The following is a 27,408-nucleotide window of genomic DNA, read 5'->3' as shown; positions in this document are numbered from 1 at the left end:
CCATCGTTACTCAACACGGTGACACACCAAATATTATGTGTAAAATCAAAGTTTCTAATAGCTGTGATGAGTATTGCACTTGGTTAATTACTGCTGCTGCCAAATCTGCACGTATTACCCACAATGCCGCGGCAGCAAACCACAAAATATGTAAGGATTGCGATGAGTTTGTGCCAATATTAATAGCCTATTAATTCATCTCACGCGCAAGCGACAATAGAACGGCTGACTAAACTTCTTCCACCGTAACCACAAACGCTGGTGACACTCTAGCTGCTTTTAACAATTAACGAACACAAATTTTCATGTAACTGCCTTTCAGATTAGCCAGCACGGTTTACAATATGATTCTAAATAAATCAAAACCAAATTGTCTAAACAAAGACTGATAGCAAGCTTGTTCCAAGTTACTAAAACTGGAGTTGATTGCAAGTTTGAAAAGAAAGCTTGCAAAAACACTGATTGAAAAGTAAGAATAGAAATAAATTGCTTATCTGTTCCTGTTGAGGAAAGTTGGGATGCTGTGGTTTTCTGCTGATGCAATAGGTAACTGCCTTTTGCTGAGTTGACTGCTTTAAGACGATAATGTCCTGTACTGATAAATGTTACGTATCCTGATTCTCTTGATATACTGATCGACTGCTGTGGTTCTTTCGTTCCACGAATAACTGATTGTTCAACAATTCTAACGATATGTCTCTTACATTGAATAGCTGACTGTTTTCTGATGATCCAGAAGATTTGTTGCTTCTGTGCTGATTTACTGATTGTTTCTTATTCCACCATAGGATAAGACTTCACTGTAGCGAAAATGCCACGAATCGAGATGACAGCAGGTTTTGCGGTGGTTTAAACTGAACTGATCGTATTCTGGTAGATATGACTGTTTATTTTACTGATAGCCAGAATAGACCGTGAAGTCTACAAAAGTACATGTCACAATAAAACTACAGTGTAAAGCATAATAACATAAAACAAACATTATACAATTGACATGAAAGTCACATTAAAACAAAAGCATTCAATTTAGTGAAATCAAATACATATAAGTATATAATAAAACTGACCTTTTGCCTCCGTAGGCCTGCTAGTCTCTCACTTATAATTTTGTCACTTATTGATAATAAAACTTTCTGTGCTGAGTTACATGCTGCCCACAGCACTAAAACTGATACTGTGTGGCTAATCTGAAACTGGCGTATATATATGTAAAGGCAAATATGAGTCAGCACGTACAATGTCACCATTAAGGAAACCAGTGGAAGTCGTTTAGAAAAACCGTTTCCAGCGCGGCAGCATGAGTATGTTTTAATAAGCAGTGTAATTATGGCATAACTGATATTTTAATGTGTTTCGGCAAGGTTAATGGGTTTCATGCGTGGCCCGGTGGTGGCAGCGAACTATAGACATTACAATGAACTGTAATTTGTGAGTGCATAGGAAATGGTACTAGCTGACTTTACACTTTACAGGTAGTATCTGTACTTGTACTAGTATTTGTACAATAACGTATGTATCGTCATATCACCCTATCTTCTGACTGTCATCATTCTTTCTCAATCGACTTTCAATGTTCTACAAAGTAGAGTAGAAGGTCATAAAAAAGCAATATGTTTTTTGAGAATATTAGAAAGTATGATAATGCAATTTACTTTCTCTAGCTCGATACATCAGAAACCCAACACTGAGCGGATAAGAAAATTTGCACAGAGAACAAATGCAAGATTTTGCAAGATTTTTGCAAGATACAGAACAAATCAACTTAAGCTAGGTTATAGGTATAATATTCTAAAATGTTCAAACAGTAATATAATGATTAAACTTTTGCTTCATTTTTGTGAGCCAAAAGCCCTGCTAATCATTGTATGAGCTAATTTAGCCTGTTTAGACTAGCTTTAAGAAAGGAGTCGTGTGTTCAACAACAGCAAAACTCTAACAGACAACTCCCAAACCGCTTGTTGAGAGAGTCTAGAGCTATTTTTGTGCCTGCTACATATTGCATAAAATGATGCTTGGTAGGCTAAGAGACGAGGTATTAAGGGACTCCATGCGAGTGCCAAGAAAGTGGCCGAAGATGAACTGACAACTTAGCTGATAACACAAAGCCTCAACAGCTACACAAGACAAAGCTCCCATGCTGCAACAAGATTTATGCTCTCTTGAATCTTGAGCCAAAATTTGGCAGCTGAAATTTAATCCACAAAAGTATTACCATCTCTCTATTGGCAAGTCGTCTTTGCCGATGGATACAAATAACTTTCTCATCTTATATGATCACCATCTTCAAAGTGTGACTTCTAATCCTTATTTTGTGGTAGAGTTGCAGAGTGATCTGAAATTTAATCAACATATTTTTAAAATTGAATCCGAGGAAAAGCAATTAATCGGCATGCTTACAATGGTTCTGAAAGATGCAGATCAAAAGACAAGAAAGATAGCTGATACTTCACGAGTTAGACCTGGTCCTGAGTATGGCTGCATGGTTTGGGACCTTTACCTTACAAAGGATATTACTTTACTAAAGTGAACTCAAAACGCTACACTGAGATTTTTGTATAAACAAAAAAGCAGAGTTAGTTTTCTTCAACTATGAGAAATTAATTATTTTGAAACCTTGAAAGACAGATGAGTTAAACTTTGTCATAATGTTTTTAGTAAAATTCTGGGTGGTGATATTGACTTATTGATCAGGACCAATATCAATATACCAATATTGACATTGGTCCCATTCGCTACCTGGGACTTGTAATTTAGATGTTGCGTACAAAGCTACATACATGGAAAATGGTAGCGTACAGCCTGCTACACGGTATTGGCGTTTCATAATTTACAGTTTTAGACTAATTGTACTGCTCAGAGGATGAAATTTTTAATGTAATGTTACTTATCACAATTAGCCATCCCAAGACAAACAGTTTTAACTCATGATTCAACCTTTCGATCAATCAACCTTGCTTGCAACACAAAATAATAAAACCACTACATAATTATATGTAATATATATTATGTATATGGTATAATATACCAAAGATATAATATTACTACTACTATGTATATATTAGCAATGCATAAGACATTGCTAAAACAATGTTTTACAAAGCAAGCTAAAACAAAGCAATGCGTAAAACATTAAAAGTGACCAGAAGAATGGAACAATTTAGTTATAAAACAACTATTTATTTTTTTGTTATTTATTCGCAAATAATCATATTATTTTGTCTCATTCATTTACCCACACTCGTTTGACTATTAAATTACTATAAGCAGACAGACCAATGCCCAATATATCGAATTATTAATACTAGTTCACCGTTAGTTGCAGACTATTAATTAATTACAAACTATCAATAAATAATAATTCGTAGTACAACGAATGGTACTACCACCCTAAGGTGGTGATGATTTTATCAGACTCAAAGCATCTACCAAAGCTTTGAGATTTTAAGCACACATCTTAGCGTTCTTGTGGCTCCGAACAGCCACCAGTAGTAATAGTAGCAGTGGTAGTAATCGTTAAGAAAGCCAAGAAAGGAAAGGAGATAATAAATTGTTTTTATTTTACACTTCCACGATTTTCGTTCTGATTGATAGATGACTTTAATCAATAGTATGTTTTTCAATCAATGTTAAGTGAAAACACTATTATTGCATTACTTCTTACCATTTTTCTTACATTTTTTCTTCAACAATCAATGGTATGCACCATCTCCATAACTGTAGACGTAATCTCCAGGAAGTGTAGACGTAACCTCCAGGAAGTGTAGACGTAACCTCCAGGAAGTGCAGGCGAAACCTCTTGTAGCCGAATCCTCTTGTAGGCGTAATCTCTGTAACCCTTGTAGACGATGGCTAAGAGTCATCCTGTTGTGAAGTCTTGTCAGGGGTACCACGGGATCTGTGTTAGGACCACGGGCTAGCCGGGTCACGAACTCAAGGATTTTCGCCACGCTCATACAAAACAAAAACAACAGGGTAGACACACTTTTCGCGGTCTTCCGCACGAATATTCAAAAATACTAACAGATGTCAATTCTATCGGCCAAACACAACCTACTAATGGATGAGCAACCTATTAATGTATCCGAATACCTCATATAAAGTAAGCCAACCAGGTTACATAAAGGTTAATACCCACTTTATCTCTGGAAATATGCCTGCCCGCGGTTTTTGGCCAAGATTAACCAGGGTTCATCATACACCAAAATGTCTCTTACGGGTTCTGTAGGTAGTCCGTTATTTAATATTATCGGGTGGGTCCATTGTCCCCGTACCAAAACTTAAACTATTTTTAAGCCAACCAAATTCACGCGTTGAATAAATCATGAGCACGTAAATGAACTACCCATTGAACTTAAAACCCCTGGAATGGCAAGGGGTCATTCGCGAGTACGGAAATCCGGTCGACGCCATTATCAGTTAATGTTCAAGTTAATTTCATTGTGTTCAATGTGAGAAAGAAATCTAATTTCAGATTTAACAGCTATGGAAGGTCACGAATACACCGCTCAATCAAAGGAACAGGCTACTGAGATTGCTACTAATAATTTATGTACGAGAGATAAGGGTGTAGGTGCACAGTGCTATTGCTATTCCATGAACTGCAAAAACCGCAAGAATGGACTTTTAAAGGAAAAGGCATGACATTTCACAAGTGAGTCACTTCTACTACTAGTTCTGTTACTATTGCTCAAGTCTACGACTACTAATAGTTGTGCTACTACTAGTTAGTACTGCTACTAGTTAGTTCTACTACACTAGTCACTGGGTGAGTGAGAGTCGATCAGTGTCACTACTGAGTGTACGAGTTTGACTGTATTTTGTCGGTGATTAGATAAATTTATAAGCTAGTGAGTGAAATGTTCTTCCTTCAGAACGAAGGTTTTTTATTATTTAAATTTTGAATTTTTTTTATATTAATAGTTTGGAACTACACCCCATTAGGTTATTTCTAAATATTTATATTTGAAGGAAGTGTTTGTCGTGCTTATAATATTATTTATTGTTGTACCTGGATCTAGCTAGCAGTAAGGAGATAAGAGTAATAATACTATTGTTATTACTACTGTTGCTAACTAACTACTACAGTTTCATTTTAATTTTTAGATTTCCAAACAAAGCAACTGAGAACTCTCGTTATTTACAATGGTATCGCAACCGCAGAAGAGTGAATAAGCCTGATCCTTGAGCACTTATCTGCAACGAACATTTCAATGATCCATGTTTTAACAGCAGGTTAAAACGTTCGACTGAAGCCATTTAAAGGTAATATTTTTCAATGTTGAATGATACTTTTCAATGATTAAATTTAAAACCATATTGTCAAGCACAGTGCTGCAAGGTTGCTCAACTTAAAGTAGCTATATCTAAAAAAAATTTAGAAGCCTCAAACAGCACCCAAAACAGTGACAGCTGCCACAGCAAGTGCCTATGAATATGTCTGCAGCTTAGCAGTTGTGTGATCTGTTCTCTGTGATTCTTCATCTTTGTTTCTGGGATTTAATGTCCAACGCATAAATTATGCTGTCCTTTTTATCGAATGTTAACTGTGTAAATGTTTTTTTCATTTCCTAGTTGTTGTAATAAAACTACATAATACTCCTGCAAATCATAAATTCCAAATTGATAGCAATAACTTGCAATTTAGAACACAAAACATCTTTTTGGAACAAAAAAAATCAAAAAAATCAATTTAAATTAAAAAAAATCAAATAAAACAATAGAAATCGATTTTTTTGATTTAAAAAAAATCATCGATTTTCAACAACCCTGCCTACAACACAACAGGGTAAAACATGGTGAATCTTTTCATATCAAATAACGGTAATGTGAATTTTGTTGCAAGTCAACCATTAAGCTTTATGCCTAAGATGGGTGTGAATGACTTCCAGTGAAAATTGCTACATTTTCATTTTGCATAGCGATATGGTAGCATTTTGAGCGGTTTTATTTTCATTTATTTTATTACTTGTATGGTTGTTTATTAAGGGTACTATGTTTATGTGAATAAGACATTCATTTTTGTTGATTTTATGTAATTGTTATAATTGATGCTTTTGTTTAGGGGGTTGGAATAATAATCCTACTGTTACTCAGTTTAAGGCTACCTTCGCAAACTTATCATCAAATGTGGTGCAGAATCAGATGCTAGTAAGACAGGTAATGTTACTGCTCAAAACGAGATTCTCATCATACTGGCTACTCCAGAAGTTGATCAGTTTGTGGAACTCAATGATTTCAGATGTCAAATTTCTGTTATAGGTAACAGTATAGTCTATATAGCTGGCTACATTGTGCAAAAGCTAACTAAAGTGCTGTCGTGACATTGGCCGTCAGTTGCTGGTTACCACTAAGTCAAATATCCAGTACCGACATCTCTATACTCTACTCAAGCTACAAAACAATGGAGGATTGGTGCGTCCATCAGACGATGTCATCAGGATCCTGCTAGTTGCAGATCAATACTTTCGTATTCATACAAAGCCAGATCCACTCCATTGTGTGGTGTATTTTATCAGTAGTGTAAGGTCTAGTGATGTGTTATGCTTTGGGAAACACCTTACGGATACGGCAGATGGCATATCCAACCACTGCATCATTGATGAAAAACTTCATTCAGTCGTTTTATGATCTCCGACAGCATCATTATGCTAAAATCCTGCACTCAAACTGCAAGGTGCATCTTTGTGGCATACAATACTAAAGTAGTACTTTTTAAAGGCCAGTAACAATATAATCACTGTAATATTCATCTGCAGCTGTTGTTGTGCTGTTATTCCTAATCTAATTTAGTTCTAAGAAACATGCACCTTGGCTCAATATCCACTTCTATACAAATCTCCTTTTACACAGTTTCTGTATCGTGTATGTATAAGTTTAATCATCTGATTACACTAATTCCTGCATTTCCTTGTTTGCATTATTTTGATTATTCTCTATTACAACGGTTTTTAATTTCTGTTTAGTTGTTGCAGTAGTTCATTCCATCTTTTACAGATACTGTATTATACATATCATACATTCATAAGCTATTATCACTTAAATCTTGAAAACAGTTTCTGTTTTGACAGCATACCTATGTGTTGTTTTTATCGAAATACTTCATGTGCTAAGTTTTTCCATATGCATTTATGCATATGTAATATAAATTTTAATATAATGGAACAGTTGTTATTTGCCTGAATATATCATTTGCTGGGTTTATGCATTTGTAATACAACAGTTTGTATGAGTAACATGGTCCACGAAAATCTATTATACATCTACTTATCATTTGATATATCCTACTCCATATGTTATAAATAGGTTTTCTTCTATCAGGGTTCTCTAAACGTTGTGTAGGAGTAGCTTTCATTAACACCCAGCTGGAAAATAACTATTCAACATGTACATTTCTGTCATTTTTCACCGTTTGTTTACAAACGGTACTAGCATTCGATTAGCTCTCCAATATGGCGCATACGTTTACGTATTATTATCAACGTAAAAGTCACGTGATTGCCATTCCAGGGATTTTAAGTTCAATGGAACTACCACTCCACTACTACAACTAGCGCGTAGGTACCGTATTGTATGGCGTTGTGATTAGCTTACATTGTGGCTTCTATTCGGGACAGGGTGTTTATATGGACGCCCGAACTTAATAAACAGAACGGGGTCCCTCCGGAACCCGTAATATACATTTTTGTGTATGATGAACCCTGGTTAATCTTGGCCAAAAACCGCGGGCAGGCATATTTCCAGAGATAAAGTGGGTATTAACCTTTATGTAACCTGGTTGGCTTACTTTATATGAGGTATTCGGATACATTAATAGGTTGCTCATCCATTAGTAGGTTGTGTTTGACCGATAGAATTGACATCTGTTAGTATTTTTGAATATTCGTGTGGAAGACCGCGAAAAGTGTGTCTACCCTGTTGTTTTTGTTTTGTATGAGCGTGGCGAAAATCCTTGAGTTCGTGACCCGGCTAGCCCGTGGTTAGGACCCTTTTTATTTTTAAATTACATAAACGATGTACCTTTAGTTATTATATCTAAATGTTGATTATTTGCAGATGATGCTTTGCTTTATAATACCCGAGATAAAAGTAACGTCCTACAAATTGACCTTACTAAACTTAAAATTTAGGCCATAACATGGCAACTATCTTTTAATGCTAAAAAGTGCTCGGTACTTTCATTGTGCAAATGAACTCACAACAAAGGTTTATTTCTTAGTGGGAAGCTGCTCCAGAATGCCAGTTCCCATCCCTACTGAGGCATTGAGTCGAGTAATAATCGAAAATGGGAACAACATATAAATAACGTTTCTTCCAAAACTTCCATACTTTTTAGAATGCTTAAAGTTTTAAAATATACAGACACCAAAACTAAAGAAGTGGCTTACGAGACCCTTGTTCGACCAATTCTTAATTACGAGTGTCAGGCTTGGGATCCATGCCTGACAAATGACATGAAAACATTCAAAATAGAACTCTTTGTTTTATTTTTCGTTTGAAAAATACAGTTAGTTTTACTAAGCTGCAAGCTGACACAAATTTTCCTTGATTGTCGAAGAGAAAACAAGATGAAAGCTTAATTCTCTTTGTAAAGGTGAAAGCAAGAAATGTCATAGACGACTCATTTGATATTTTTAGAAAACACTCGCACAATACAAGACAAAAAAATGGCTTGTTTGTGCCAGCATTAAAAACCACAGCATTATTCAACTCTTTTTGGCCAAGAACAACCAGAGGCATTCACGACAAACCAAGTAGAGTTGTAGATGAGTGAAGTACTTGCAGGTGTATTTTATTTATTTTCTGTACTGTCTTACTTTTAATCTAAACTGCAAAATATTATTAATACAAATACTAATTAATACTAAATTACCACGATAGACAAAATATATGCATGTATAGTTATGTAGTACGGGTTAAAACAATATAATTTCAAAATAATAAAAAAACATCATTATCACCATGATGGACAAAGTACATGCATATATCATTATAGACCAGAAATATTAATATAGCCACTAACAAAAGTAAAATTAAAACATTGAGCAGAATTTTTTTGCTAAGAGTTCCCACGCTGTTGCCTCATTTTGAGGATTTTAAGGGAAACTTTTTAATCTGATCTGATTACCGTTAATTTATAAATAAGCTACGCAGGATCACTTCAGGTACTTAGGAAAACTATCAAAACTCAAATGAATTACTGTATCTATAGTATTTATCATTAATAAAATGCAGCACAGATATTCACTTAATCGTTACTATGTAATCACTTTTTTGTTGAAATTTTTGGCTAAATATTTGGTCATATTCTTGGCTTGCAGCATTAATTCTCATACCAAGAAAAGTGAGCCGTTACAATTGTTACAGGCGAATTTGTTGAACAGCTAAAGTGAAGAATTTAAAAGAAATACAATTTCTAATAAAATGGCCGTCAGACGACTACTTACAAATGATAATAGTAGCAGCGTCAGTCAAGGACTAAAATTGAAGGCATGACACTGATGGAATAAAAATGCATTTATTATTTTGCAAAATCTGAATTGTCTAGTTTCACAGATGCCGTAACAATAATATATTACACTGTTGTAAGTAAGCGCAGCTGATTGCAATTAGATTTTTGTTGTAGTAATTGCATCTTGACCCAAATTCATAGTCAGAGATTCTAAATGGGAACTCATCATTAAATGATTTAGGCTGCCACTTGGCTTTCCAATGTAATACTATTTCATTTTGTCAATAGAACCTCTGTTATACTAGCTATCCTTTTAATGATGACATTATCTAACATCAAATAAAATAGAACATTCTATCGATGAGAGAGAATATTATTTTGTCGTTTTAAAGCTAATTAGTTTAGCGTCTTTAAATTGAACTACAGTGCACCCTCAGGATACGATGTTGATCTGTTCAAGGGTTGGCATTGTATGGTGAAAAATTTGTTTGTAGGGGTATTGAGACCATTGTAATTATACAATGCAAACATTCCCGGGTAAAAATCGTCAAAAATTTATAAAAATGTGGACATTTAAAAATCAGTATCATAGTAGCATGTTAACTTTAGTGATTATAATTACCTACAGTAACTGTATTGTATTTAGTGTATTTTAATGGTTATGATCTGCAATAGAATGCAACATTATAATGTGTGTACCAAATGCAGTACTAACGGTAAGGAATTCTTACCTTCAAGACGTATGTATAACATAAACTTCGAATTCACTTCAAATAAGTTTAGCTTACTAAACTCACACTTAAACTTAAAGGTTGACTTGCAACAAAATTCACATTACAGTTATTTGGTATCATAAGATTCACCATGTCTTACTCTGTTGTGTTGTAGGTGCAAAATATATGGAAATGTGATTGCAAGCTATTAAAAGGTAAAAAACGAACAGTTAATCGCAGCCACGCGAGACCGCCGTAGTTTGGATTCGCTTTCCAAAACGGCTCAAATGGGATGTAGTTGTTACAGGATGGTTTCTGTTTACACTTTCATGCAACCTCATTCGTCGAAATATTTTCACAAATATACTTCACGCGTTCAATAAAACCATGTCTACTGTTCTTACGCGTCTGTTTTATCCTCATTGTAATGCTGTCACTTTTAGCACTGATATCTTATAACTTACCGTACAAAATCGTTAAACTTTTTAACCTTAACTCGAAGGAGTACATATCATTGTCTAATAATCATGACGAGCCTGTTGGTTACCTGTGATAATCGAAAAGTGCTGCAAAAATTATTTGCGAAGTATTGGGTCACGTGATCAAATTACGACTTGACGATTGAATAATGCCGAAACAAAACTAAAGTAGCGAGCATCTATATTTAATACGGGGACTTCGGTAAAACCCGAAGTGTTTGTCATAAACTAGTGCTACGATATGTTTTATAGTGAGCTTTTTATTGGCCTTTCAATACATGTGAGAACATCACTTGACAAGACGATAACCAAACTGTAATAACTACGTCAGATAAATAAAGAGATTCCAATCTACGGCGGCTTTTTGTTTTTGAGCTTTTAAGGGCTTGTAATCACATTTCCACATATTTGGCACCTACAACACAACAGAGTAAGACATGGTGAATCTTTTGATACCAAATAACTGTAATGTGAATTTTGTTGCAAGTCAACCTTTAAGTTTTAGTATGTAGCTTAACTATTTTACTGAATTTCAACTTTTTATCACAAAGTTTTTATCCTTGATTAGTTTCTGTCTTTATTTTCACTATAACATTTAGTGTTTCTTGTTAAAACCTATTTTAACCTAATTCAACAAGAAAGACCGAGTGATGCAGTTATCGAAAGCGGCCTCTCGCACACTTGACCGTTTAATGGCTATCGAAAATGAAATTTTATTTACTATACAAAACGTACATACCTTTGGAGTAACGTGACTTGAGCTGGTACATGTAGCGAGTAGAGCAAAGAGGAGGCAAAGGCGTATCAATGCTAATTATGTTACTGTACACTTGAAAATAAATTTAATACGTAATGAAATGGAATTGTTTTAGCAGGCTGAAAGAAGTTGTCTAATCCTGTCAAATTTTTCTACTGGTTTTAAAAGAAAACGTTTACCACTTTTGGGTCCTGAAAAGCAGAAATGGCCAGAAAGACGCAGTTTTCATACTGGTGCAGAAAGTGCTTTAAGAAAGCAAACTAACTTGGTGCAATGTAGAAGATAGCCTATTTGATCACTTATTGAAGATGATGCTTGCTAGTGCACTGTAAATGCTGGGGCAATGCTGAAAATTGCTAGCTAGCTAACGCTTGTAAAAGGAACTAGGGAAGGTTGTACAGTAGTTTGTCTTGTATGAAACGTGCACAAGAATCGATGTAACCATACATACAGAAGTTTGTACCTATTTATACCCTAGAGGACAAGGCTTTAGCAAGTTTTAGAAAGTAATGTGGATGCTTCAACTATCTTGAGTAGCTAATTATATGAGTTACATACATAAAATGATTTGTATTTACGCAGTAGAAAACAGGGCCGCCTGCAAAGACATGGTTAAACAAAAAAATAAAACAAAATCAAAATGAAATAAATAAAACAAAGTAAAACATAAAATGAAATGAATAAAACAAAAAAAACATGCCACACAAAGAAGATAAATAATGATATACGTTATACATGCATTGTACAGTATAGTTTTTATGTACCAGTCCGCATCAGTAAATTACATACTTGAAATTTTTTAGCCGATGTAGGTCTTTCTGTCTGCTTTACTTCCTCGCCGCCACCAAATGGTGGTGGCGCCACCAAATCAATTCCTCTTGAATGCTGATCTCGGGCATGGCCTTCAAATCGTCAGTCGTAAGCTCATCCTTGTGCTTGCTTTAATGGAGTTCTAGTTTTTAATAATTATTGCAATGGTTGATTGGTTGCGACCATGTTCTTTGGCAATATTAACCCTTTCGCGGGCAAAGCGACATTTTTGTCACTTCGCGATACTCCTTCAAATTGGCAGAGCGACATTTTTGTCACCATAGAAACATTTATTTTATTGCGGCTTTTGGTTAGCTAAATGCCGTCTTTTGTTTACTTTTTCGATCGATAGCAAGCTACGATATATTGCTTTCAGTTAGCCTCAAAAAAATGTTTTCTATTTGCTCAAAACAATCGTTTTTAGCAGTAATAAATGAATAAAAATTGCGAAAAAAAATTAGAAAAACGTTCTAAATAATTTTTAATTATTTTTTTCGTTTTGGTTCTGTTTTAGCCGTTTTTACTCAAAGCTTCGAGAGTTTTAATTTAGTTTATCGTCATGAAAACTTCTAAGAGAACCCTCCGTGATTATTCTAATACAGCAAGTACTAGTACCGGAGTTACTAAGAGAATCACAGCTGACTGACTTTAGATTTAGTAGCCAAAGATGACAATGAATCAGGTTCAAATTGTGATTCTAATTATTTTACATCTGGAAGTGATATTGACGAAGAAGCTGGTAGCAGTAATGATGATGAGGCTGGTGGGGTGATGCCAGTGCCTGGAGAAATATTACCAATATGAAGAGAGATAAATCTCCTACCATTCATCAGTTTGTAGTAGTGAAAGGTCCAGTATTTACTCCAGTAGATGCTGTGTCATTGGTACAAAAAGACAAGAATAAGCACATGGTGCAAAGACTGTGATGTAGGCCTTTGTAAAGGAGAATGCTTTTGGATATATACAGAAATTGTGCTTATTAAAGTGTACACTTGTATCATAAAAAGATATACAATATATATCTATATTTATCTTGGTAGATCTACATATATAAATATTTTTATTTTATACATTTTTATTCATTTATAATAGATATATATATCTGGACATATATGTACATGTATACATATGCATGTTTATACATATATGTTAGCAATATTACGAGGATATTGCTGCGCAGCACCAAGCTGCTACGATGACACACCAACCTCTCCTTTGCCACCAGCCTTCACCACCACGGCGAAACACGCCCACAGCAGAATGCTGTCACCGATCTCACGGCAGTACAAATATGCCAACCCATAGGCAAACCAAATCAGCAGCCTCACTGCTACCCAATGGACTCTCAAGTCCGATCTCCACAGCGCAAATTGCTTGTCAGTAGAAGCACGGCAATACAGATGATCAGCTCACTTGCTTTCCACTGAGCCTTCTGCCAAGCATCTGTTTAACGCCTACTTATATAGCGAGACCCGTTAGGCCTCCAGCTTTTCCTTGCTTTAAGCTGGCGCTTTTCGTGAAAAGCTAGCTTTTCAATAGCTCTGGCTTCCCAAGATAGCCAGCCCTTGCATTACCGGCTAATCACTGAAAAGCCTCAGATATTTACATAATATCCCACATCTCCCCCAGCTTCTTACAAAGCTCACAAGAAAGATGCATTGGTCTCGAGTGACTAGCACTCATAGTCATCCAAATACGCAGGACGCCGTCACAAACGCTGCCACCGTCTAGGCGGTTCAGGCTGCTCAGGCAGTCTAGCCGCTTCGACCGCTGGCCTGTCTGCATTAGCCTTGGGTTCGACTTCCTCAGCTGGCAGCTGCGCTCCATCGCCTCCCTGATTTTCTGTCGCCTCCTCATCGGCCTCACTTAGAGGCCCAACAGGCAGTACAGGGTCAATAGCCAGCTCCACCGGCGGCATATTGACGGCATCCACTTCCGGAAAGTGGTTGCCACCTAAACCCAATGATCTAGGTCGAATGTCACTGACAGGTTCATGGCTGACATGGTCAGTACCTATGTCATTGCCATAGCGCCATCGCCTGACATCCCTTACATGCCTAGGCGTGCCATCCACACACACTGTGTGCTAAGAGACGACGCTGGTAACCTGACCTAGCCTCCACTGTTTTATGCAAGATGGGGGTATGGTTTCACCCACACCTCATCACCCACACTAAAACAGCTCTCAACATCTTCCTCAGATGTTTTACTGTTGATATCAAAGGGCACTCGCCATTGGTATCGAAATAGCACATTCGAAGGAACAGAGGTCTCCTCCATTTCCTTCCGAGGCGTTACATTATACCAAAAAGTCGCCTCCAGGGTGATCCCACTCCTTTCGGCAATCCTCTTGATTGTCCGATGATTTCTCTCAAATATTCCATTACCGCCAGGGGTGTAGGCAGCTCGAAAACGAAGAGAAATTCTCCACCTGTGTGCAAACTGATGAACAGCTGCTGACCTGAACGTCGCTGAGTTGTCCAGCAACAACTCATAACATGGCCCGAGCTCAACCATGGTGCTACACAGCTGAGTCACTATCTAGGCTGCAGACTCAGTTTGCAGCCTACGCCAAATGGCAAACCGCGACGGGCCACAGTCCACCATTGACAGAAAAGGACTGTCACCATAATGAGTCACATCAATAGCAACTCGGCACCAGTTCTCCTCTACAGCCAAATCTCCAACGGCCACAATACTCTCGCCCCGCAATGCAGGGTCAATGCGCTGGCATGCCTCACACCCAGCCAAGTTAGTCTTTACCTGCTCCCGTGACAGATCATTACGAATCTGTTGTGCAAGGTAAAGCGTCCTGTCAACCCCCAAATAGTGCGGCAAATGTGCTGCCCAAATGGCGTCTTCAGGACTTTCGCCACTGACAATCACAGCTAACACCTCAGCTGCTTCACAGTCAGCCTCTCGGTTTAGCCAACGCCTTGGTACCCTGGTCATCCGATCAGCTTTATTTTCTACGAAAGGAACAAAGTGAACAGACACTGCAAGTCCATACTCGGCTATAGTGTCCATTGGATCACCCCCAAACGACGCTTCACAAGCATCTCCGCAACACCCTTTGTTCGGGCGCGGTTTCGTCTATCAATGGTGTTGGTCAACCAGTTAACAACTGTAAGCGAATCAATGGCCAACGTAAAAGTTTTGAACCCCCACTCAATTGCCAAATTGATCCCCGACCAACCGCCTCCAACTCGGCAACATTGATGTGCTGATGGTCAGACTCCTTTCGGAGCCATGAAGCATTCTCCACAATGTTGCCATCGACCTCCAAGGCCACACCCATGCCAAGAGAGCTTGCATCAGTTCACACTGTAACAGAACCACGAGGGTTCACCCTCCAAACTCCTTTGACTGGGTCCTCGCGGCGGGCTCTTGCCAAGAGCTCATCAGCCAGACTGCCGACAGGAGAGTCCCAAGCTCCACTGCAGCCCAGCCGTTTTAAAAAACTGCACTGCGGACGCAGCCACTCTGCCACAGGGTAGTGGCCAACCAGTCGGCCACCTATCAAAAACAGCTCCCTCTTCGTGAGCGCTGATGGCTCAAAATTGTACTCAGAAAGAGCTGTTCTCCTCGACATCTGCAGATGCCCACTGGAATCTTTCTGCAAAGCCCATAGTAGATCTACATATATAAATATTTTTATGTTATACGTTTTTATTCATTTATAATAGATATATATATCTGGACATATATGTACATGTATACATATGCATGTTTATATATATATATGTTAGCAATATAACGAGGATATTGCTGTGCAGCGCCAAGCTGCTACGATGACACACCAACCTCCCCTTTGCCACCAGCCTTCACCACCACGGCGAAACATGCCCACAGCAGAATGCTGTCACCGATCTCACGGCAGTACAAATCTGCCAACCTGTAGGCAAACCAAATCAGCAGCCTCACTGCTACCCAATGGACTCTCAAGTCCGATCTCCACAGCGCAAATTGCTTGTCAGTAGAAGCACGGCAATACAGATGATCAGCTCACTTGCTCTCCACAGAGCCTTCTGCCAAGCATCTGTTTAATGCCTGCTTGTATAGCGAGACCTGTTAGTCTCCCAGCTATTCCTTGCTTTAAGCTGGTGCTTTCCATGAAAAGCCAGCTTTTCGTGAAAAGCCAGCTTTTCGGGAAAAGCCAGCTTTTCAATAGCTCTGGCTTCTCAAAATAGTCAACCCTTGCATTACCGGCTAATCACTGAAAAGCTACGGATATTTACATAATATCCCACAATATATGCACAGAACAACATACATGTACAAAAGAGTGTATAAACCTTTTAAAAGAAATTGATTTTCCGGAAAATTAATTCGCCCAGGGGTCTGATATAATCGTGAAAATTTGCTCGCGAAAAGGTTAACAATACAGGCGCCTTCTTTCTATTTATCTATAACCTCTAACTTTGTTGAAGAGGAAATCTTTTTTCCTTTGTCTTGGAATGTTTTTATCGGTCTCAGATGCCATAGCTAACGAATTAAATATAGATACTTGTAGTTATATACGCATGCTGAATAAAAGTTTATAGTAAAAGGGAGTATAACGCTAAAGATGAATATGTGCTTTCCCTTATGTACTTTTCACAGGATTTCCAATGCGAAATGCTGACCTCAGAGAAGTCGGTCATCGTGTCTCTTCTAAACGTTGTGAAAATGTTTTCGGCGAACTGTATTTCGGCCTCTTTGTTATTTCGACGTACATATTAAGCACACCGACTGCCAAATTTGAACTTGGGCAAAAATTTTCTTGAATTCATATTGTGAAATAAAAGTCATATAATGAGGTGAAAACCTCACCATGTTCAACTTCATGAGGTGAAAAAATCGTATATCAGGGTAATCGTATCCTGAGGGTGCACTGTACATGATTTATTTTAAGAATTTCTTAATTATTTCAAGTTTGGCATGTGTCAGGCTTGTTGTGCTGTCCTTGATGTACATCAAAACTACAAGCAATCACTAGTAGTTTTCAGCAAGTATATATGTTCATGATACTGTATATGGTTACTCATTAACTCTGGTATTTATCTGCATTGCCAGTTTAATGAGTATCTATGTTCAGTTCTAACAATTTACATCAACTGTACGAGTCTGATTTGCCTAGTAGATCATTTCATTATCAATGCTGTACAGAACTATTGACCTTATTGTAGTTTATTTTTGACTGTACAGTGTATGTGTGGAGACTAACATGAACAGTCACTTTAGGTTGTCTCAGAGAAACAAAATCCTTGTTAGGTTGATAGAAAAACCTGGTGTAACATAACTTGGCACACAAAGAAGGTCAATCTGTGTTGCATACCTGGCACTCTGTCAGTATAATGGAGTTGACATACTTTTCTAGAAGAAAACAAAGCTAGCAATGGTTAGTCACTGGTCTTCTCATCTGTTCTGATGCAATACAACTGACTGCCACTCTCTATCAATAGAACACATTCTTACTAGGTTTTCAACTGCTAAGTATCTTTACTCTAAAGACACAAAAAATATGATACAAAAACCTTTCAGTATTAACAAGGATGACAATCAGGTTGTATGAGATGCAAAGTAGAATGGTAAATTCACCAGACTACTAGCAGAATCTTTATGACTATGAAAAAGGATACTAGCAAACCTATAAGTAGAAACGAATAATTATGAAACAATACCATATACCCTGTTATTTAATTTGAACAGGAGCGAATGGCAATGTACATTATAACTTCTGTGGAAGGAGTGAAGGTGCTTTCATTGTCTCTTTAACTCATTGTTTGATTTTATGCTGCTAATCACTGATTAGGTCTGTAGCTGCTTATGCTGCTAGTATTTTGAATATTTGTAGTTGAACAGCACAAGAATATTTAGATAATTACTAACTTATTACATACTGAAAGTATGTACAATATATGTTCCGTATTAGAACTTATACTTCTATATATATTGTGACAATGGAGATGGCTCACTATCACTGTGTGTGGTATAATTTAGATAGTCCAAAATAATCACTGTGTGTGGTATAACTTGAAAACATCAATGGTTTTCTACAGTATATGTTTCATTGTAAAAAGTAACAGTGTATATTTTAATCACTGTGTGTGGTATAATTTGAAAACATCAATAATTTCTTGCAGACCCTTCTGAGCCTTTCTGTCGTCGTTTTAGAAGTCCCGTCATTCAGTTTCCAGTTGGGTCAAAATGAGCCAATTGTCTACAAAGACACGGGGTCGGGTGGCACTTACCACACTAAAACTAGATGAGTGTGAGAATAAACTAGTAGATGTTGTATCACTATTTACAAAACTAATAAAGTAAGGTCATTAGGAATGTTTACCTTGAGACAACAATGTAAATATATGGTTATAGCTCTGAAATGTGATGGAAATTCATTGTTATTCTACTTCAATTATCAGTCCTTCATCACAGGCTGCCTCATAGCTACTCATCTGAGTATGAATATTGTGAACTTACACTCCAACTCTCTCTTGGACTATGTGATTCATTCAAAGATCCTTCTTCTTAAACAATTGCTTGGTGTGGATATTTACTCTCTGATCTTTGAGCATGAGGAGCACTTACCTAGATGTGTCAGACCAAACTGTCAACGATCATCCATTCAACCAGTCTCTAAAGCAAATTCTACATATGATTCATCAGGTAACAAAAAGTCAAGTTTGAAGAAAGTCGGCAAACTGATCTCTTTACCAAGTATTAAGAGGAGTTTGTGTTTCACCTCGATACGGAAAAATGGAGTTAAATTATCAAAATGCCCAACAAATGAACTTGAACAATTTAGTTCAGCTGATATTAACCGAAGTACGGTGAAACGAAACCAAACACAAAAACACCCTGATGTCCGGAATATAATCAAGCAAGAAATTATAAATGGCAAAGCTCAGCCATTTTCACATTCAACAGCCGACTATAAAAGATGCGCATTGCCTTCTATGAAGAAAGTTGCTTTTCAAAAAGCTCGGTCTACAACTACAGCTATCAAGAATCCATCATTAGTTTTAAAACGTGGCAATGCTATTAACCACAAAGTAATGAATGGGAATCAAAATACAATAAAAACCAGAAAAGTCAAGCGGACGATCAAAAGAGGATATACCAAGTCAGCAGAGTGTTTATCTATGGCCAACTGTGAAGAAAATGAAATTCAGTCAAGCTCTGCATATAGTGAGTCATCCGCTTATCATCCCCTAACACTAGTCAACTTCTCTGCCGGTGATAGCACTTCACTTTCAATTACCCGCAACAGAAAGTCCATTTCTGAAGTAACTAGTCAACTTGCATTTGTCAATAAAGTTGAGCCTGATTACAAAACAAACAGGACACCAAACAAGGGAAGAAAAGTTATTTGTACTCGCAACCAAACCGAAATCTCAAAAGATGAAAGCATTTTGGCGGAATCGACTAATGCTAATTTTTCCATTGCCAACGTCAGTAGTCACGGTGATGGGATACAAAAAAAGCACTTCGATAGAGAAGAGACCCGATCAGACATTGACTCAGTTTACAATGAAACAGTTGAGAGCAGCAGCTACAGAATTATGCAAGATGGTAACATGCAATCTACCTCTCTGTGTGCCCCTTGGAAGACGTGTTCTGACATTTCTCTTCCATCACTACCGAACACGTCTCCATTTCACCATGAACTCTTTGCTACCTTCACACCTACAGGGTCCTTACAGGATGTCATTACTAAGCAAAATAAACATGGGGATAATCAGAAGGTTCTTGAAAGGAATGTTATGAGGAATGTGAAGAACTTTACAGGATACCAGAGAAATACTCGATCAAACGAAAGAGGAAATAAAAACAGACAGGTTGACATACCTATAAAAGAACTAGATAAGTCACCCTCACTATCAGAAATGTCTATGAGTAGTCGAAGTGGTGCTGACCAGAGAATAAGCCAAGCAAGGACACATCTAGGCAACTCCAGTTTTCTTCAGGTATTAGATAGCCATTGCTATGCTGTCTTTAGAATATGCTGTGCTTAGTATATTACTAGAAAGTAGTATTTCATATGTACATGTACTTGGTCATATTATTGTAAAGTTAAAACCGCAAAAACATTGAGCTAGTTTCATTTTGTCTGTTAACAATAACATACTATAGATTTTCATGGGTGCATATTGTGCTATTTTTAGCCAAGTCAACTCAGTGTGGAACATGCTAGAGCATCAAAAAACACATTCCTTTCAAAGGATGTTGTCATGAAAGCTTCAGTGCTGCCTGCAGAAGCATCCTTAATAGACAAAACCAGCCTTGTCAACGGTAAAGTGCTTTTTTACCGTCGTATTAACTTTTCCTTGTTCAAAGTTAACATGTGATCTAATGTTATGCATATGAAAGGCTTTACATGAAAACTGGTTTTATATACGTATAATTGTATCCTTACCCTACTTAAAGCATAACTGCCACAAATCAGCTTTCATTAATTTTATAAGTAAATTAGACAAGCTGATTCCGATTTTGTACTCAAAATCATAATCAGCGGAATCAAAATATTGGTTCATTAACTTTCAAAGTCATTTTGGTTTTTGAAGGCTTTTTCGCAGCGATTCAATATTGGTGTCGCAAACGACACAATGGACACAACAAACCTTGCCCATAAATATGTGACGTAACCTAGCTTTTTAGGAACGGAAGTTGGGAATGTTTAGTCTGATCTAGAATTATAGAGATTGGTGTCTTAAAACCCACTATTCCCTAAATTCAGCCTTCAAAATAATCTCAGTCTTTTCTGAAAGGTAGATAGGCTGTTTAACATTGCTTGTAGCTTGTTACAGGATGTTTAATAGGCTGAACACCAAGAAAAATAAGCACAGAAAGGCGCGATTTTATCACAGGCTAGCGTTGTTATCGCGCTTTTGTGAGTACATTTTTTTTATAAAGTTCAACTGGTAAAATATTCGCCTGGCCAATGGGAGGGTCCAAGATCCAATCCAGCATGAACAGAATATTTCTTTTTTAAATTTTAAAGGCGCTAATAATATGATATGACAATACCTGTAGATATAAAATGGCAGGACAGCACATATGGCCAAGATGCAGTGAAGCAGGTCACGCAGTCTCTCCTTGGTTCGGAGATGGTTACAAGCTCAAAGGTTAATGAGAAGTAAGTCTACTCTTCAACCATAAATCCCTGGCGTTTGTGATGTAAAGTGGTAAGAGCTAACAACTCTCCAGAATACAGCTAATGTCAATGAAAGCTCTAGTATAGTAGCCTCTGGTCACCATGCACAGTGAAATATCTACTCTAGAAATTAACTCCTTTTGGAAAATGCTTCTTATTTAGAAAACTTCATAAGCAGAAACTATTCATCCCATTTAATTGCCCCAGTCTGTTGCAAGACTTTACAAAACTCATTTGTATAAGTCAGTTTTGTGAAGCTTCTAACCTTTACTCTAACATGTAATGATTTCAACTCGTAACACCCACATGCTAAAATTATATTACTGCATAATATATAGAAAAGTATGCATAGGAAAAAGAGCGAACATAGAAATAATAAATAAAATCTAAAAACAATATTTTTGGTAGTTCGTTTGTTTACCTTTGGAGTTGTCCGTCTAGACGAGTGAAAACGATGACCGACGGAAGTTGGAGGACAGTGGTCAGGAAAAGTGGTTGTTGCATTGTAGGCTTCCTTCTGTTTCACTCAGAATAAATGTTTGGACTAATGATCGTAAATAAATATACATATGTATAACATTATAAACTAAAACTCAATATCTTACAGATAACACAGAACTTGAATTGCTAGAAGCGAAAGCTGTCCTACTTTGTAAGTGGTAGATAATAATTCCAAAGTAGGTAATAAACGATCACCAAAACACTTATCCGGTACGTCATACGTGTATTCATTCTTGTTCATAAATAAAACTGAGACACGATGTACGTCGAGCGTGCGGAAAGCAAATGTACTGAGACCAACCAACGGGCCAAAGTATGAAAGGCATTTTGTATCTAAAAACATTTGTCGCAGGTCGAAGCAGAATGTCTATCAAAAGATGTTTCATAACTTGTAAACTTCATACGTAGAGTCTTTGGTTAATACCAGTTCCACTGTACATCCATGTATATCACTTCTATATCTACAATATACAATGTTTGTCTTCTCTTTTAGCGCACTGCAGTTGAAGCTAAGGTCTCCTCTTCAAATTCTTAATCTATTCTAGTTTTGCTCACAGGCACTGCTTCTTGATATAGTAGATGACACTAGAGCATACTTACATTCACTTACTTTATCTCTGTGATAGCAAAAGTATGTCTTTAAAGTATGTCAATGACAGGAACCTGTTTACATGTTCACAGACAGACACCTGCAGAGTCTCTCAAACTACAAAGAGGCCTCAACTCTAACAGTCTAGAGCATTGCGACAAATGTGGACTGGGACTGTGGAAGATGCAACAACCTTCACCTAAGTGAGTCATTTGTCTACTTAACTAACAGCTCACGATTATTAGCTTTTTAAGTGGCTACTAGTTACACATGGACTACTAAAACATCTATTTTTATGGCCATTAATTGCTGTATAAAGTTTTGTTTTGTAAGCTCTTGTTTACAGTCTATTATAAATTACAAAGTTGTTCCAGGTTTTTACTGACTTCTTCAAAAACTTGATGGTCAGCATTGGCCTTTATTATAGGAGTTATCTCATCTTTTCAAGTTTCAAATCATCCACATTGAAAAAAAGCCAATCATGTGATTGTATAGTTTAGTTTTATTAATTTATTTTTAAACTGTTGGAAGGAGTAGTTTACTAAGTTTAGCAAAAATTCAAAAAGAGTCTACAGAATACTGACACAATTTGGTACTAGTGCAGACACTATACTCAGACTATTTATACAGGTTCATCAACCTTAGTTTGATTATGTTAGCTTTTGTTGAGAGCAATAGGAGCCATCTTAGTACTGTAAGCAGAGTGGTTGAATCAACAAGGAGTGTATATGGACTCATTGAGATGATCAAACAAGAACAAGGTATGCATGCCTTCTACAACTCCTGTACATATATACACGAATGTGTTAATAAGTTAATAATATCCTTGAAGTCTATATTCATGTTTGAAGTGACATATTTAATAAGATCAGTAATAAAGCTATTGTATAAGTATAAAGAAGACTGTGCTTGTTTATGTTATCACCTGATACTATCAAAAGTACCTTTTAACATAGTTATCAATATCTTATCTATCATTATTACTACTGTTATTACCTCAGTTATCAATATAACTATTTCATATTCTTACTTGCTATTTATAGTAGCTCTTTTAGGAATCACTTTTGTGGTGCAAATAAATTAATACAGATTATTATAAAATGTTTCGCAATGATTCTAGTAATAAAAATACACTATTTATAGCAACAAGTTATAAATATTAATCTAATAGGCTTGTACTTTGCATAAAATTCAGATAAATAGTGCAAAAGCTAGTGAACAGACTATATAATATGCTAGTTGATGTGTTGTATAAAGAGTTGTCTGCCCAATTGTAATGAACTGTTGAGAGTATAAATTGTAGTTAAATGTCATGTTTAATGCTGTGTTATCTCAAGGCTGTATATAAAAATTGTTAACCAGTTGGTGATGGAGAGCTGTGTTTGAAGTATAAGATGCTAACAATAGTAGTGTTTAGATCATATTATTTGCATGTTTGATGTGAAGAGTTATCTACCCAATTAGAATAAGTTGTATTGAGTGTGTAAAATGTTGATAAGAACACTCTTCAATGTAGTAGTATCAATATGTCTCATATAAGGAGTTATCTACTCAATTTCAATGAAGGTCCAGAGTAAAGAATACTGACAGTAATATTTATGAGGAGTTATCTATTCTATTGCAATGACAACTGCATTAAAGCTGTAGATGTTTGCTAACACCATTAAAACATCTACTTTCCCATTATTACAGATGTAGCCTCTAGTACTATACGCATATACAGAGACAAGTCAAGGCTTCGTAGCGCTATACTCCCTTCTGATGCTACGCTAGAAGAATGTGGCTATGAAGGGAGGGATGATTGGTACCAACCTAAGGATCTCATTCTATATTATGATTATGATTGTGACTACTATGATTGTCCCATACTTATATCTGATTTCTACTTTATAAACAGAAAAAGACCAGCCACTCTTCATAACGGAAACTAGTAGCACCACCTTTCAAATGGTCAACGAACATATTTCAAATTATAATGAATTTTTAATTGCATTATTATAACTTTGAAAACATTTAAAATATTTAGGATAAAAAAATGTGAGAGATGAATTTGAGGAATTTATTGTAGTTGTGTACCAGCAATATTACAGAGTTGCAAGAATACATGGTGATGTAACTTTAAGATTATTGGCTGTTTTTCTAAAATATTTTTTATAAGATAGCTGCTCGAAGGAAGATAACAAAATATAAAAAACATTGAAATATGTGTAAAAGTCTTCTTTTATTTTGTGATGTTTCGCTAGGTGCCAACTCCAATTGAGTTACCTTTGTTTGTAAGTTGTCTCACCATAAAACTAGCTTATGTTCTTCCATAGAATATTTGTTACTAATTCTAAAAATAAGGTATGTTTGCATGGAATAGTTACAACATTTAGTTTGCAAGAAAGTACAAAAAAGTTATTTGTAAAAATATAAATGAACTGTTTGCAAAGAAGATCCAGCATTATATCGGTTTAGGAGGCAGATTGGTCCATCAGTCAAGTATTTATCAGAACTCAGCTAGACCAGGTTAGTAATCAGGTGTAGTAGGGTCCCTAGTGCAAGGTTTTTGTGAATTTTCATTTGATTTTAACAAATATGCATCATTCTTTGTCAGCTGATCATGCTTACTCAATTTCAACATAACAAATGTATGTCGAACATTGACCTTGAAAGAAATTAGAGTGGGACCATCACGAGTTTTCAGTTTGTGTGAGCGGGTCGTGCAGTCGACAATAGAACACTCTAGTTAAGCAACAACCTTTTAGTATCACAAGTCACTCGTATTGGGCTTGTGTGTTTATACATTGTCGCAACCTTGTTATTTTACAATTTAATCAATTCTCTCAACGTCGCACGCAAGAATAACAGCTGTTATTGTTAGACTTTGTAAAGAGGATAAACACTCACTAAGGTCATGCAATTATATGATTGCTAGGCAGCGTGACTCCTAACTCAGGCGATAAACCTGAGTAGAGCACTAGTGTCAGCCTCCTAGTGTCGTCTGATAAAGTACTAAAAAAGGTAGGCTGCTTACAATTTGTTCTGTTTATCTCAACATTTTCTCTATCAAATGTCAGCATTCATTCTAGTCTCAGTGTCTTTTTTAAATGAGAAATTTTTTATTCTAACTGCTACTTGTTTTCCTTCAATTTGGTATCAGAGACATTAATTATTCAAACATTGCTATCGGGATGTCAGTGTTAGTCAAGTGCGATAGTAACATTTATTAGTATATAATCATTTGAGACTCCCAGTATTTCCCATATCTTAATATTTCCTTATCCAACCTATTCCATCTCTCTACCTAAGCTCTCTACTCAACTAAAGGTAACTCTCTAACCTATAGCTTGTGTTAATGAACTGGGTTTTCTCTACTAATTGTTTACTAACCATAGAATACATTCATGTGTGTGTATAGCTTAGTTGTTCATCTAGAGTTGATCTACCAGAATTTAGAGTAATACTTCAAATGAGCTTTAATATGGTATAGAATTTGCTTAGAATAGTTTAAGCTTACAAGGGCATCAACTCAACTCTACACAGTCACTAACCGATGCTGTTTGAAGGTTTAGTAGGTCACATGTAACCTATCAGATAATCATTACAGCTGAAAGCGGTCATTGCAATGCTATGAATTATTGATAGAATAAAGGAAATGGCTGATCAAATGAAGTAAAATAAACTTGTCAGTTCATAAAAAGGACTGGCTGAGTGCCCAGCATTGCACAGGTATTAACTAAACTTTTGCACAGAAAACTTACTTTTACTCAACATATACAACATTTACCATTTTAATCTGTAAATGAAGGTGCTTTGTTTATTTCTGTGTACTGTGTTCATTGATGTGTACCATGTTTATTTCTGTGTAATTCATACTGTACCGGCTGCAGTGCCAACTACAGCCCTATACTGATTGCATTATTATCATCGGTCATGTGAGTTCAAGAATTTTTCTTCACATATGGGCACATCTTTTTTCTGGTATGGTTTCACCCATAACGCTGGATGCAGTGTTTAGCTTTAAGTCATGAAATATTGGTGCGTGTAATAAGTATGTGCCACAATTTATTCCATAGTATAGCCAGGTGGAAAATATTGTGTAGTAGATAAATTCCTGTCTACAGAATGAATAGTTCAAAGCTCACATTCAGTGTGCTGCAGATTTTTCATTCCTGAAACTTTATGGCTATAACCAGACACACAGACAGACATACATTGAATTTTGTTTATATAGACTCAGTGACGGAGATTTACTGACAAATGACTTTTTGAATATCATGATTTAAGTGGGAGGCCACATATGCTCATGCTCTAGCTGGTTACAGAACTTTAGCGGTTATATAAAACTCAAAAAAGCTTTAAAAAGCTCTAAAAAGCTTTAAAAAACTCAGGCAAGTATTAAACAGCATTAATAGGCCCTAACAAGCTTTTTAAAGCTTAAAAAAGCTTTGAGAAGGTTTAAAAAACTTATAGACTGCCTAGTTAGGAGCAGTTAGTCAATGAGCTAGTTAGGACACAAGGCAGCACAGGCAGTTTATAAAGTGTAAAGCACAAATTTATGCATATGAATTCCATGCAGTGTAGTGAACACAATGAAGCCATGGTTAGGTATGCCAATTTAACAGAGAGGTATGTAGCAGTTCATAGGATGGAAATGTTTTATCATTAACATTTTAGATATTCTTAAATTACTAGAAGACTCCTTTTCACAAATGTGAAATATTATATACACTGTATTTCATTTCTTTCTGCCCTTCAAGCGCTCCCATAATGATTGTTCGTAAAATTGGCTTGCTATTGGGAGAGTTCTTGTTTAATAAAACCTAATTACAACTTGAAGGTCGCTACTATGGCTGCTCCACTTCTGTCTTATACCTTGCTAGTAGGTTTCCACTAGATTATCTCCAAACTAAAACATTCATGCATCTCGGCATTACTTGAGTGACCAGCTAAAATCAGCCAGAAAGTGAATCATCATTCCTAAACTTCTAGA

The 27,408-nt window shown here is 36.4% G+C and overlaps 2 long non-coding RNA genes across 3 annotated transcripts; one reads left to right on the top strand and one right to left on the bottom strand.

Annotated features, from left to right (window-relative positions):
- Positions 1 to 1,471: 1,471 nt before the first annotated feature.
- Positions 1,472 to 3,719, bottom strand: LOC137388699 (uncharacterized). The gene is made up of 3 exons (XR_010977999.1): positions 3,662 to 3,719; positions 2,213 to 2,332; positions 1,472 to 1,575 (listed from the first exon to the last, which is right to left on the bottom strand). It is a non-coding gene; the product is annotated as an uncharacterized lncRNA (long non-coding RNA).
- Positions 3,720 to 4,427: 708 nt separating this feature from the next.
- On the top strand, positions 4,428 to 7,232 carry LOC137387780 (uncharacterized). Of its 2 annotated transcripts, XR_010977947.1 has the most exons (4): positions 4,428 to 4,651; positions 5,104 to 5,262; positions 6,062 to 6,156; positions 6,259 to 7,232. It is a non-coding gene; the product is annotated as an uncharacterized lncRNA (long non-coding RNA). The 2 variants fall into 2 exon arrangements; XR_010977946.1 differs by lacking the exon at positions 6,062 to 6,156 and having other exon boundaries at positions 6,259 to 7,161.
- Positions 7,233 to 27,408: the final 20,176 nt, after the last annotated feature.

This window comes from Watersipora subatra, chromosome 2 (genome assembly GCF_963576615.1).
Source record: "Watersipora subatra chromosome 2, tzWatSuba1.1, whole genome shotgun sequence".
NCBI lineage: Eukaryota > Metazoa > Bryozoa > Gymnolaemata > Cheilostomatida > Watersiporidae > Watersipora > Watersipora subatra.
The sequence above is the reverse complement of the archived record's forward strand: the minus strand, read 5'-3'. Positions and strand labels throughout refer to the sequence as shown.